Genomic DNA, 15,167 nt, shown 5'->3' on the forward strand with positions numbered 1-15,167 from the left:
CTGTAGATATGCACTGTCATCGCTAGCCTGTAGATATGCACTGTCATCGCAAGCCTGTAGATATGCATTGGCTTCACTAGCCTGTAGATATGCACTGTCATCGCTAGCCTGTAGATATGCATTGGCTTCACTAGCCTGTATATATGCGCTGTCATTGCTATCCTGTAGATATGCGCTGTCATCGCTAGCCTGTAGATATGCATTATCATCGCTAGCCTGTAGATATGCACTGTCATCGCTAGCCTGTAGATATGCGCTGTCATCGCTAGCCTGTAGATATGCTCTGTCATCGCTAGCCTGTAGATATGCATTGGCTTCACAAGCCTGTAGATATGCACTGTCATCGCTAGCCTAGATATGCTCTGTCATCGCTAGCCTGTAAATATGCACTGTCATCGCAAGCCTGTAGATATGCATTGGCTTCACTAGCCTGTAAATATGCACTGTCATCGCTAGCCTGTAGATATGCATTGGCTTCACTAGCCTGTAGATATGCGCTGTCATTGCTATCCTGTAGATATGCGCTGTCATTGCTATCCTGTAGATATGCACTGTCATCACTAGCCTTTAGATATGCACTGTCATCGCTAGCCTGTAGGTATGCACTGTCATCGCTAGCCTGTAGATATGCTCTGTCATCGCTAGCCTGTAGATATGCACTGTCATCGCTAGCCTGTAGATATGCATTGGCTTCACTAGCCTGTAGATATGCACTGTCATTGCTGTCATCGCTAGCCTGTAGATATGCATTGGCTTCACAAGCCTGTAGATATGCACTGTCACCGCTAGCCTGTAGATATGCTCTGTCATCGCTAGCCTGTAGATATGCACTGTCATCGCTAGCCTGTAGATATGCTCTGTCATCGCTAGCCTGTAGATATGCACTGTCATCGCTAGCCTGTAGATATGCATTGGCTTCACTAGCCTGTAGATATGCACTGTCATCGCTAGCCTGTAGATATGCTCTGTCATCGCTAGCCTGTAGATATGCGCTGTCATTGCTATCCTGTAGATATGCGCTGTCGTCGCTAGCCTGTAGATATGCATTATCATCGCTAGCCTGTAGATATGCACTGTCATTGCTAGCCTGTAGATATGCTCTGTCATCGCTAGCCTATAGATATGCACTGTCATCGCTAGCCTGTAGATATGCATTGGCTTCACTAGCCTGTAGATATGCACTGTCATCGCTAGCCTGTAGATGTGCATTGTCATCGCAAGCCTGTAGATATGCACTGTCATCGCTAGCCTGTAGATATGCACTGTCATCGCTAGCCTGTAGATATGCTCTGTCATCACTAGCCTGTAGATATGCACTGTCATCGCTAGCCTGTAGATATGCATTGGCTTTACTAGCCTGTAGATATGCACTGTCATCGCTAGCCTGTAGATATGCTCTGTCATCGCTAGCCTGTAGATATGCGCTGTCATTGCTATCCTGTAGATATGCGCTGTCGTCGCTAGCCTGTAGATATGCATTATCATCGCTAGCCTGTAGATATACACCGTCATCGCTAGCCTGTAGATATACACTGTCATCGCTAGCCTGTAGATATGCATTGGCTTCACTAGCCTGTAGATATGCATTGGCTTCACTAGCCTGTAGATATGCACCGTCATCGCTGGCCTGTAGATATGCACTGTCATCGCTGGCCTGTAGATATGCACTGTCATCGCTAGCCTGTAGATATGCACTGTCATTGCTATGGCTTCACTATCCTGTAGATATGCATTGGCTTCACTAGCCTGTAGATATGCACTGTCATTGCTATCCTGTAGATATGCGCTGTCATTGCTATCCTGTAGATATGCGCTGTCATCGCTAGCCTGTAGATATGCACCGTCATCGCTAGCCTGTAGATATGCACTGTCATCGCTAGCCTGTAGATATGCACTGTCATTGCTATGGCTTCACTATCCTGTAGATATGCATTGGCTTCACTAGCCTGTAGATATGCACTGTCATTGCTATCCTGTAGATATGCGCTGTCATTGCTATCCTGTAGATATGCGCTGTCATCGCTAGCCTGTAGATATGCATTATCATCGGCTTTAGTGGGTCAATTTCTGCAAAGTCATATGTAGTGGGCGGGAAGAAACGTGAATGACACAATAACGGGGTAATGCATGAAGAGGGCTCTTTAAAAACTCCTGTTAGTAAGTGTATTAAACATAAAATGTTTGTTCAAATCAGTAGGTCTTGGGTAATGGCAATCCTAAAAAGTTAGTTACTGGCTTTACAATTTCTAGAATATTTTGTGTGTGTTATCGAGGTGGGAGGCTGATGCGTTGATGGTGATTGTTTCCTGCTATGAATTTGTGTGTGTTTTTTCTTTGCAGAATGTCCTAATTGCTTCCGCTTCTCCTCTGCCCTCCAAACAAGCGTGCTCAGCCAAGTAATGCCGACCCCTGAGATTGCTGGGAACGGCTCTTTCTGAGCACTGCGCCTAATGGGCCGGTAGCAGAGTGGGACAGGATGGACGTTTTTCCTGGTTAGCAGGAACACGTTCCTCTGGACAGAGACCGACTAAGCCATTCAGAATCGGGGCACATTTTCGGAAAAACAGGGAGGGGTTTTGCAGACTAGCCCTTGACAGTGCTGATTCTGAAACTATTATCTCCCTTAAGACTGACTCTGACCCAGCCCTAATACCATTTCAAGTGCTCTGACGCATATTGTGCTCTCGAAATCGCCTAATATGCGGTCGACTGTTCCCCACACTTATAAATTTCCTGTAGTAGGCCGAATGACATGCAGCTGATGAGGCTCCGGTCCTACTCGGGCAATCACAGGTACAGCATCTGCAGAACTAACACATTGCCCTAGGCCAGGCCTCCGCTGCGCCGGCCCTCCGTGGTTGGCTGGTCGAGCACATTCCGCAGGGGCATAGATAAGCATCCCCGCGCCAGACATAGAGTCCAGAAATCTCCGAGCCTTAGGCACACGCTCTGCCCGGCTGCCCCCTCCACTTCACACGGCAGTGAATCACACAGCGAGAGATAAGAACTGAGAAGGAGTCAGCGCTCGTGATGTGTGAAAAGTTCAAGCAGGACACCTCTCTTAACCATCTGGATTGCATTACACGGGCACTCTGACAGCTCCTAATTAAGATTAATCACTCTGCCGTGCTCGTTCGCGCACAGAATATGCCACATCAGGCACGCGTAAATTACTTACAGCCTATCACGTCAAGGCTACTAAATACACACCACAGCGAAGACGAATCACTAGGCAGATGCCATAAAAAAATAAGGAATGTGCCAGCCGGAGCCCTTTCTGCATTTTTTTTTTAACACATAAGAGCTCGGAAGCTCCGCCTCCACTTCGTGGTGGCTTAGGCCCGAGCCCTAAAAAGGAGACCAAAACCTTGTTAATGGGCAAATACCTCATCTAGCGATTACATTACAATCACCTCAGCGACATGTTCCACCCTCCACCTCGGAATTATCCACAGCTTCTACGGATGATACCTATTCCTGCACTCCTGAGCAACCCACCCAAGAGTTGAGACTGCGCACCTTCTTTTATAATGTATCTACCTGTTTTAATTTTTAACCTATATGTACCTGGGACCTTAGACTGCGTGCTTTTTCTTGTATAATGTATCCACCTGTTTTACCCAATTGGTCCCTACCTTCCTAACACTTTGTATACCACCCTTAATCCTGTAAAGCGCTCTGATACCCTCACAGGTCTGGTACGCACTCTATAAAACTATAAAAATAAATAAATAAATAAATAAAATACAGATGCATTCTGTAGCTTGATAACTGGTCTCTATTGATATGTATGGACTGCACAGCGTTCTCTTTCATTGTGTCAGCAACCATTTCCAGCACTTGATGATGCAGCTGTGCGCAATGAAAAGAGGTCAAGCTTAGAACCTTCCATTTTGGACAAAGTGCCTTCATGTATTTGAGAAACTACTCCTGCTTCAACCAAGGAAAAAGAATGAAAGGGTAGGAGATCGAGTGTCAATAGTCTGGTGAATTTCACATTGTATAGATAGGCAAGTGGTATGCTTACTACTTGCTGAACGTAGCCTTGATAATAGGTTGTTGTATTTGTGTTTTTGTAGTTCCATGTCACTTGAGTAAAAATGAAATTCATAATAAGTTTTCCAGATCCCTTTTAAGTGCCCTGCCTTAAAAAACACAGATGCTAGCTTTTGGTTTCTTTGTGTTGTGTGCGTGAGTACAGTAGGATTTTTATCTAAATAAAATCTTGTTTACATGAAATGGAATAATGATAACATCTAAGGGACTACACGTCACCTCTGTAATGTGCAATACCCAGTGCTTAATTTGTAACATAATTCGGTGCCAGGGCCGTTCTCGAACGCCCACTGCAGCCTGCACCACCCATTCCTTGTTAGCGCTGCCAATGGCAGTACCATAATAACACCTAACCATGGTACTCCTACAAGTGTGACAATTCAGAAAATGTAAGGACACACAAAGCTATAATAATGGCATGAGAGGCTGATATTAATCATTTTCAATGTATATTGACTTTATAAACACAATTGTTGTGCTCATCTCAAAATTAAAAAGACAGTGCCACCATGTGGTGGACTGTAACTAGAGCCGGTGCTGACAATTAAGTGCCAGTGCTGAGCCCTGGAAACCAGTGCCACAAATTAAGCACTGAAAATACCAGAAATTAAGTGAGATTACGCCAGAATCAAGGACATTTTTCAGGGTTCAAAAAAAGTTTACATATGGCCTGGTTTGGGATGACAACGATGCATCTAGATGTCAAACAAAGATGTGTATAGCAGACAACCACTTTAATTACTTAGGCTTGTTCATCTCGGTTGATTCTTAGGTGTTTTATAGTGGAGTGTAGGGAGCACACAAACAACATTCTGAATGCCAGTTATTGAAACATAAATGAAATCATTGATCTAGTATTGCTGTATTTACTTGTTTCAATAAAAGAACATCATAATAATAACAAATCCACTTATCAAATGATATTCCTCCATTTAAGGCTATATCAGTTACAGAAATTCCTCATAAGAAGATAATGAATCCGTGATACATTTTTGAAAACCAAAGTGATATTCAAGTAAAACTTCGGTTTTCATAATTGCTCAATGATTCAGGATTTTCATATGAATAATTTCTGTAACTGATATAGCCTTAAACTGAGGCATGTCATTTGTTCAAACAAGTAAATACAGCAATACCAAATCAATGATTTCGTTTGTATTTCAATAACTTGAATTCTGAATGTTGTTTCTGTACTCCCTACGATCCACTATAAAGCTCATATAAGGTTTGTCAGCCGGATAACCTGGCATTTGTGGGTGACACTAGCGCAGGGCCATTTCTCAGTTTATCCACTCTCATTTTTTTTCTTTCAAACATTGATTCTTAGATGTGCTGGGACATGAACACCCTCATTGACTGGGTGCGCAGGGACATTAGGGCATTGGATGTGCTCCCACTCTCCATCATGGGTAAAGGACTCAGTTTAAGATGATCTCATTCCTTGGACTATTAAACTTGGGACAAAGCTATTCCTATGAGATCTCACACGGCTTCTTCGCCATTTTGCATGCCTCTAATCAGAACTTTCTGTGGGCCAATGATCAAGCTAAGGTTGTCCTGAGCAAGTGTGTACAGTCTGTGGTTTGGTAGTGGCAGACAGTTTAACTTTACTGCTGGGCAGCTGAAATGATCCCCTTTAACTATTGGCTGTTTGGAGCCGCAGATGATCCTGCATGCAGACTTCATAACAACCTCTTTCAAGGGCCTATGGCACTGGCTTGCGCTATGGTTTGCAGTTCCCATTGCACTTCCCTCTGTCACCAGAATTTCCCTGGAATGCTGGTCACCGGCCCTGGCATGGATACAGTGGGGTTGCACACTCACATGAGAAACCCCTTTAGGGCATGAAACATGACTCATATACATTACAACACTTGAGGGCTTCTGGCTATGCATTCTAATCGAGATCCCAAAACTGAGATGTGTGAGATGGAAGTCATATTAAATCGTTAGAGGAATCGCAAGAGTAATTTGCCCTACATAAGTCTCAATTCTAATGCTATTGGCAAAGATGGCATGAGTTAGAGGCACAAAAAAACAGATTTCGCTGCCATCCCTGATTTTACTAAGATGGACCCCAAGCTGACCATGAACCCTGAGCACGAAAGTGGTTTCTGGAATTTACAGATCATTGGTGCTATACACGGCCGGCCCTCTACTGGACTTGTGTTCCAGGCTGGAATGCCATGTAGTGACCCTCTACAAGGAGGAGTAGACAGAGGACAAGATGGCCTCCCACACTCTGGCAAGATTACCTTGTCAATGCCTGAACAATGTTAAATGCTTCTATGGGGTTTGCTACATCACAGAGAGAGTAAGGAGAATTTGCAAAATCCACAACCTGAACTGCCTAGATGTGATACCACAGTAATTACTTTGAGAAATACAGTTTGGGACTGAACTATAATTAGAGAGTATTTGTCCACAATCCACCACATTTTGGAAATGGGAGTGGGGTGGCACATTGTCTTGGAATCCAAGTTGACAATCAGGAGCTAATTGAGGAACTCCAGGGAGTGCTTAAAAGCTGCTGGGAATGTGATTCCTAGTGGCTAAACATGTTATAACATGCAATTGCGGTCATGTAGAGCCTCACAGGTCAGCGAATGGTGCAATAAGGAACTACTGCGCCAAAGCAGAAGAGACTGTATCTAAGGCTAGTAGGTGCTCAAGGAATCAGGACAAACTTTGGGGTCTATGGTGGAAGTACTTCCAGGAAGTGCTATCCTGACTATATATAAATACACGTGCCCAGATGAAGACATGACTGTTGAATTACTAGCTATACCCTGCTTACTAGAAAATGCTAGCCACACAATGCGTCACTGTCCGTGCAATGTTTTGTTTTGTGGTGGCCTTAAAATAAATAATTAATAAGTGTTATAAAACAATTTAGAATACATTGATAGAGCAGGCAGCTGTCCCCGCTACCCCCAAGGCATCCAACATGTTTACTAAGTGGAATCTGTCACTGAAGGACACCATCTCATTTGCAAATCAGTCATCACCCCAACTTGAGAAGTGGTAACTCACCTGATTTGCTGGCATTGTAACAGCAAAAACCTTCAGTACATGAAGCCCATACTTGCTGATCCCACGTGCTTTACATTAGAGGCCTAGTTTATTGTTTTGGATTTTGGACTTTACTGAAGTCATCAACTCCAACAGCACAATCACTCCGCCAATGCCCATGGACGCCAACACTGCAGCACGCAACCTCCACCAATGGATCTCCAACAGCGCTGACTCCCTTCCACCCCTCATGAGAATACCAGGCAAACAACGATCCAAGGTAGCCAGCTGGTTCACCCCTGTCCTCCACGAGTTCGGACGCACCTTCACATGTCTCAAGAAGAAATGGAGGAGCAATAAAACCCCAGAAGCTTCGGCAACCTTCATATCCGCCGTCAACGGATGCTACCTCCTCCTCAAAACCAATAAGAAAACGGCCGTCCAAGACAGAATACATGCCAACACACACAACAGCAAAGAACTCTTCACCATCATCAATGAGTTTGCCACCACAGCGATTTGTTTGCCCCCTTGGTCAAATTCCCCTGTACCAGACACAGGAACTCCCACAGATGGTTTTCCGACTACCTCAAAGCCCGGAAACTTAAAACTCGCCAGTTGGAACGCATCTGGAGACATGATTATTCTGACCTAGCCAAACAATCTTACCTAACTGCCCGTAAAGAATTTAAGACAGCCATCCGTTCAGCAAAAACCGAACACTTCGCCAGTAGGATCTCTCTGGCAGCTAACAAATCTAAGGAGGTGTTCAGAGTCTTGAACAAGTTAACCACAGACGACAGGACCCTACCAGCCCAGACCCCTACTCAGGAGGCCTGTGACACCCTGAACTCGTTCTTTTTAGAGAAAATTTCCATAATTAAAAAATCCATTCCTTCACTCCCCCTACCGTCACTACCAGATACATCCCTTAACAACCCATTGTCCTTCACTTCTTTCCCAGCTCTAGACTCTTCTTCTCTAGCGGAACTGGCCACTCGTGTAAAATCTGGCTCCCCAAATGACTGCTGCCCACCGTCCGTTCTGCGGAGCATTTGTCTCAATTTACCTGACAGTATCCTACATCTTCTTAATAGCTCCCTCAGTAGTGGCATCTGCCCCACTTCCTTCAAGGAAGCCATCCTGGTACCCTTACTAAAAAAACCTGGCGCCGACATGTTGGAGTCATCGAACTACCGCCCCATTTCCCTCCTCCCTTATTTCTCTAAACTTATGGAGGCTCATGTCACTCGCTGCCTGTCCAGGTTCATAGAATCCTCTGGTTACCTTGTACCTACTCAGGCCGGCTTCAGACCCGCCCATTCTACTGAAGCCGTTATCCTGGCTGTCCTTGACACACTCAGAGGCAACGCGGACGCGGGAAAACCCCAAGCCCTCGTCCTACTGGACCTGTCGGCCGCGTTCGACACGGTGGATCATGACATCCTTCTCCACCGTGTCGGCCAGGCGGGCATCCAGGGCGTTGCTTTTGAGTGGGTCAGGTCCTTTCTTACGGGGAGAACGCAGGTGGTCCGCCTGGGCCCCTACACTGCTAAAAAAACTCTCACATCCTGTGGTGTTCCCCAAGGCTCTTCCCTTTCCCCGCTCCTCTTTAATCTTTACCTCCGACCACTTATTCAATCACTTCTGAAATGGGACATCGTCACCTATAACTACGCTGACGATCTCCAGATCATCTTCCCCCTCAACTCACCGAATGCCATCAAAACTTTTCATGGAGCCATGACTCATATCCAACTCTGGATGAACCAGAACCAATTGAAGCTGAACCCCGGTAAAACTGAGCTCCTACTTCCTGGACTCAGTTCCACCTACTGGGGTCCACAGTTCTGGCCTCCAGAGTTTGGCTCCCCCCCCGTCCCTGCAAAAACAGTAAAAAGTCTAGGTGTCATCATTGACACCGAGCTTTCTCTCAGGGCTCAGGTGGGAGCGGTGGTTTCCTCCTGCATGTTTCAACTTCGGAGGATCCGCAAAATCCGCCATTTCCTTCCCCCGGCAGCACTCACCCAAACTGTTATCTCGCTGATACTTTCCCGTCTGGATTTTTCCAACGCCATCTATCACGGTCTACCACAATACCTGACTCAACGCCTCCAAATCGTCCAGAACCAGGCTGCCCGCTTGATCCATGGAACATCCAGATGGCAATCAGCTAAACCTTTGCTTGTGAATTTGCACTGGCTCCCAGTCGAGCGAAGGGCTGCCTTCAAGGTGGCTTGTCTTACCTTCAAGGCACTTCATTGCCCTTCCCCTGCCTTCCTGAAATCTACCATCCACCCTTACTGTCCTACACGCCATCTCCGATCCGCTCACCTTGACTTGTTGATCATCCCCAGGGGCAAAACTAAGAGATTCGGCGGACGCCGGTTCTCCCAGTTGGCCCCTGGACTCTGGAACACCCTCCCTCTTTCTATCAAATCCTGCTCTTCTTTTCTCAATTTTAGGAAAATGCTAAAAACTTATCTCTTCCCTACCCCCACGTAGATTCTGTTACTTCTACCTCCTTCTCACTCTGTTCTGTCTACCAGCGCCAGGAAGCTTCGGTGTCAGTGCGCTTTACAAGCTACACTTAACATAACATAACATAACACAGTCACCCTCCCAAGACCTCTGCAACAAACTCTGCACCTACTTCCACCATAAGATCAGGAAGACCTTGAACAGCTTCGACACCCTTAACCCAGATGCCACACCTGCCATCATCGCAGACAACCAAGCCGCTTCTCAACAGGCAATGCTCTTCTGGACCCCGCTCACTGCAGTGGACACGCTCAAGACCATGAATAGCATCTACTCAGGGGCCCGATGGGCCCATGCTCATACCAAATCCCACACAAAGCAGCCATCACCTTCGCCACCCCAGCTCTGCTGCATCATCAACTGCTGCATTGAAACCGCTACCTTCCCCGGCAACTGGAAACAAGCCGAGATCAACCCCCTGCTGAAGTAGTCATCCTCAGACCCAACAGACTTCAAGAACTTCAGACCCATTTCCCTCCTCTCCTTCCCAGCCAAGGTCATGGAGAAGGCCATCAATGCCCAACTCTCCGAGTTCATCGAAGCAAACCGTGTCCTGGACACCTCCCAATCTGGCTTCCGAAGGAACCGCAGCGCAGATACAAGTCAAGAGCCTTTCAGAGTTTGGAAGGACATAGATAATGCAGCTCTTAGGGCGCTGCTGGTTAACACTCGCCCAACTATTTCCGCAGATGCCAACATTGCTGCAAAACAATTCTCTGTTTGGATAGGCAGTGCGATAGACACACTGGTACCATCCAAGACCACATCGAGAAATAGGACGGTTCCCTCTGCACCATGGTTCTCGGAAGATCTAAGAAGACAAAAGCAAGTCTGTAGGAACCATGAAAGATACTAGCGAAGGTCCTATGACCGGGACAGTAAATTGAGATATAAGGAGACATTGGTCAACTACAAAAAGATGATTAATGAAGCAAAAAAGAAGTTCTTTGTGGAACAAATTGACAACGCCAAAAATTCTAGTAAACAACTATACGACGTAGTGAAACAATTGGCTGGGAATTCTCCAGATATGATTCCCTCTCCCTCTCAGGCCTTTTGTGACTCCTTGGCCAATTTCTTTTTCTCAAAAGTAAATGACATCTACTCTGAGTTCTCAGCCAACGACGAGCACACCACTCCCATCCCTCACATTATACACCCTGGTTGCTCACTAACTCAATTACAGAAATGGAGGAGGATCAAATAACTGACATCATGAAACTTATAAGAACGGGGTCAGCTTTGGACCCTTGCCCTCTGAAAGTTTTTCCTCCTGTAATGGATTTGATAAGCGAAGTCATTACGCACGTTTGTAACGTGATGTTCAAGTCAGGGATCTATCCGGACATGTTAAAGAGCACCCTTTTAAAACATCTTCTCAAAAAACCTTGTCTAGATAAAGATGTGCTGAAGAATTACAGGACTATAGCCAGCTTGCCGTTTCTAGCCAAGGTGGTTGAGAGAGCAATGAATGGTCAACTGTCCGAATACATCGAACAAAATACCCTGCTAGATGACTCACAGTTTGGGTTTCGCAAACTTCATGGCACCGAGACTGCCCTTATCAAAGCCGCCGATGATATTAGAGTCATCAGAGACCAGGGGGGGGGGGGGACATCAGTGCTCATACTGCTGGACTTATCTGCGGCATTCGGCACGGTCAATCACTCTATTTTGATTGACCGTGTCGGAAATCTGGGCATTCAATCCAGAGCAAAGGATTTGCTTGCTTACTTTCTATCTGGCAGAACACAGGCTGTAACGCTAGGACCATTTAAGTCGGATGATCTGGCTTTACCCTGTGGGGTCCCCCAAGGCTCATCCCTAAGTCCGACACTCTTTAACATCTATGTGTCGGACTTAGCAAGAGTAATTAAAACCTAGCGGATGAGCCTTACCACCTACGCCGATGACACCCAGCTGGTGCTCGCCATCAATAATGATGGAGAAGAGGTGGCTGCACGTTTCCAAGAAGGCATGCTAGCGATCAAAGTTTGGATGGCCTGTAATTGTCTTAGGCTCAATTCCGAGAAGACATGGTGGTCATCTTCGGGAGAATCTCCCTGTTATGGTCATCAGTCTGGTGGCCTTTATCACTAGGAGCCTTACCTAGTCCTGTTCAAAAGGTCAGGCACTTGGGAGTAATCTTTGATGAAAAGCTGAATGTTGTCACCCATGCAAACCATACAGCGTCCATTGCATTTCATAAGCTTAGGCTTATAAGAAAAATAATTCCTTTTCTCCCAGAAACTGCTGGAAAAACTGTGGTGAGTTCATTGGTACTCTCCTCATTGGACTATTGTAACGGTTTATTTGCCAATGCCCAATCCCGGCTGGTCGCCAAACTACAAACGATTCAGAACGCGGCAGGAAGACTGCTTTCTGGGACCCCCAAATTTAAACCGATTAGGCAAACTATTAGGAACTACCACTGGCTGACAATTAAAAATCGGATTACCTTTAAAACTTTATGCCTAACTTTCAAAGCCCTTCACAAACAAGGGCCGGAGTTCCTTAAAGAGCAGCTTATTGCATACTGTCCTACCAGACAGCTAAGATCCACGACATTGCATCAACTAGTGGTACCGCTGACCAGGACTGTCACCTGGGGAGACAGACGTTTCACGGTTACAGCTGCTAGACTCTGGAACTCTCTTCCGCTAGTGATTAGATCAACTCCCTCGCTTCTTCAATTCAGGAAATTGCTGAAGACCTGGTTATTCGACCAGTAGCCTTCTTGTTTCCAATTATCATAGACAGAATTCCTCCCGTTTCTTCTCTGAGACACTAACTGAAGTCATAGCGCCAAGACGCCCACGGGCATTCGCTGCGCTTTACAAATTGTAAAAATAAATAAATAAATACATAAATAAAAATAAATAAATACTACACTCCTTGCTGTCACAGATGACATTGCTCCCTCCTCGACCCATAGCAGTCCTCATCCAACTATACCTCTTGGCCGCCTTCAACACCGTCTCCCACCACTCCCTAATCACCAGACTCCACAAAGCCAGCATCCTCTACAAGACTCTGGACTGTATCCACTCATTCCTCGCCGGCAGGACCCAGCGAGTGAAACCGGAAGGGCCCAGCGAGTCAAACTATCACTGATCCTCTCAGGACCCAAGGAGATTCCTGAGCCCACCCCTCTTCAACGTCTGCATGACCCCCCTCGCAGCCATCATCAGAAGTCAAAGACAACATCAACTCCTATGCTGACGAAACTCCGCTGATCCTCTCCCTCACCAATGAACCCTCAACCGCTAGAACCAGCTTTCACACTGAAATGAAGGCAGTCACAACATGGATGAAAGAAAGCTGCCTCAAGCTCAACTCAGACAAGAGCGAAGTTCTTTTCCTGGGACCCACCGAATCAGCCTGGGACGACTTCTGGTGGCCAGCCACTCTGGGTGCCCGCCTAACCCCGACGGACCACGGAGGCAACCTTGGCATCATACTGAACTCTTCGCTCACTATGGACCACCAATTCAAAGCAGTTTCCTCAGCCTGCTTCCACACGCTCCGCCTGCTCAGAAAGACTTTCAGTTGGATCCCCACAGATTCCAGAAGGAGGTTAACCCACGCACTCATCACCAGCAGACTCGACTACGACAACGCACTCTACGCCGGCATCACCCATTAACAGCTCAATGAATGACACTATGTTCAAACGCCATAGACTGGTTTTCTACATCCCCCGCTGCAGCAACATCATGCAACATCTCCGACAACTCCACTGGCTCCCAGTCAACAAGAGAGTCACTTTCAAGGTCTTAACTCATGCCTACAAAGCCCAGCGTACCTGAACCACCATCTGACATTCCACGTACCCACCAGACAACTCTGATCCTCCCAACTCGCCCTCACCTCCATCCCCAGGATCCACAAGACCAGAACCAGAGGAAGATTGTTCTCCTAACTCACCGCCAAGACATGGAACTCCCTGCCCCTGCACCTCAGGCAATCAGCGTCATTAACCCAATTCAAGAAGTACCTCATGACCTGGCTCTTCGAATGATCCTCCACCCAGTCCGACCAGCAGCCCCCACCCCCAGGGCCTTGAGACCTTCACGGGTGTGTAGCTGCGCTCTACAAGCCCTTGATTGATTGATTGCGTGATTGATAGATAGTCGACTTTCCTATGTTCTTGCTCCTCATAAAGTTTGAGCCAACAGCATGGTCCATGTGTCTGAAAGTTAGGATCATAGATCGTAAAATTCACTTTAATTGAGGCCCTGAGTTTATGCTGTCAGATATGTTGTGGGAGTTGAAGATGCAGTATTGTAGAAGGCCAAAGAATTGACTTACTTCTCTACACACTTGTTAGCTTACTCGCGGGTTGTTGCAGCATACATTACAGACTCCCAGGTAGAGTGTGTCTAAGTTGGAAGGAGACATGGTGCTTGAGAAGTAAGATGAGTATTGTTTGAAGCTCTGGTCATGGACGGGGTTGTCGTGGTTGATGATTTTTTAAATGGACAGAGAAGGTGATGATTTAAAAGAGATGGAGGGGAGGTCGGAAGGTGCGATATGTAGGGTGACAGAATTGGACATTTTATGGAGGATTTACAAACTGTAACTAACCCTTATGTTTTGTCTACAAACGTAAATGATGGATATTGTTTGGGTGAATGGTGTGTTGCATATAGAGGCCGATAGAGCAATGTGAAGAAGAGTAGGGCAAGCTGCTGTACCATAGAATGTTGGTAAATGAGAGCTTTTGGGATGCACGTGTTGTTTCAAAGGAGGTAGTACATATATAAAGGGTCCCAGTGCAGAACCGTTGAGGAAAAGAGAATATTAAAGAAAAAAAGTTATTGAAGAGTAATACATAGAGCTTTGATTCACTGTTATTTAATCACAATGAATCTGAACAGGTAATTTAAACACATTACTTTGATCATAAATTATTTGTTCACAAACATGACAAAAAAAAGTGCCCCTGGATGGGTGGAGAGGGGAAGGTAGGGTCAGTGCTATGTAGGTGAAGGGTTACTGGGAATTTGAGGGAAGGTGATGGTCAAAGTGACCTAATTCTCTAAATATATACAAATGTGTTGGCTTGAAAGCACAGCCACACTCACAACATAAATGTTTATACAGGTCCATCACAAGCCATCATAAAAACAACCATTGTTAATCAATCCACACTGTGGTCGATGCTGGCACATAAGATGATTGTCGATGTTTCGACCCCAAAACGTTCTAGGTAGAATTATGACCTTAGCAGGGGGTCTTCTTCAGGACATAGGGGATGAGGTAGGGGCCGGGAACCTGGGAGACAGATTGCATAAAATCAATGCACGCAATGGCTGACTATATTAACAATGAATGGTGATGAATGTGACAGAAGGAATTAATTAATTACTGTGACTGTCAGTTTCACAGTGAAATACTAGATGGTATTGATGGGCACATGGGCTCCAAAAGCGAGAAGAGAGGACTCACTTGAGTGTCTGAAAAAAGAAGAAACCGGAATCAAATTCTCGGTATGTTTATACAGACAGGACAATGTCAGTAGAAAGGAAATTAGTAAATACTCACTAATCTCCCAG

Source organism: Lissotriton vulgaris, chromosome 1_1, assembly GCF_964263255.1.
Source record: "Lissotriton vulgaris chromosome 1_1, aLisVul1.2, whole genome shotgun sequence".
Classification (NCBI taxonomy): domain Eukaryota; kingdom Metazoa; phylum Chordata; class Amphibia; order Caudata; family Salamandridae; genus Lissotriton; species Lissotriton vulgaris.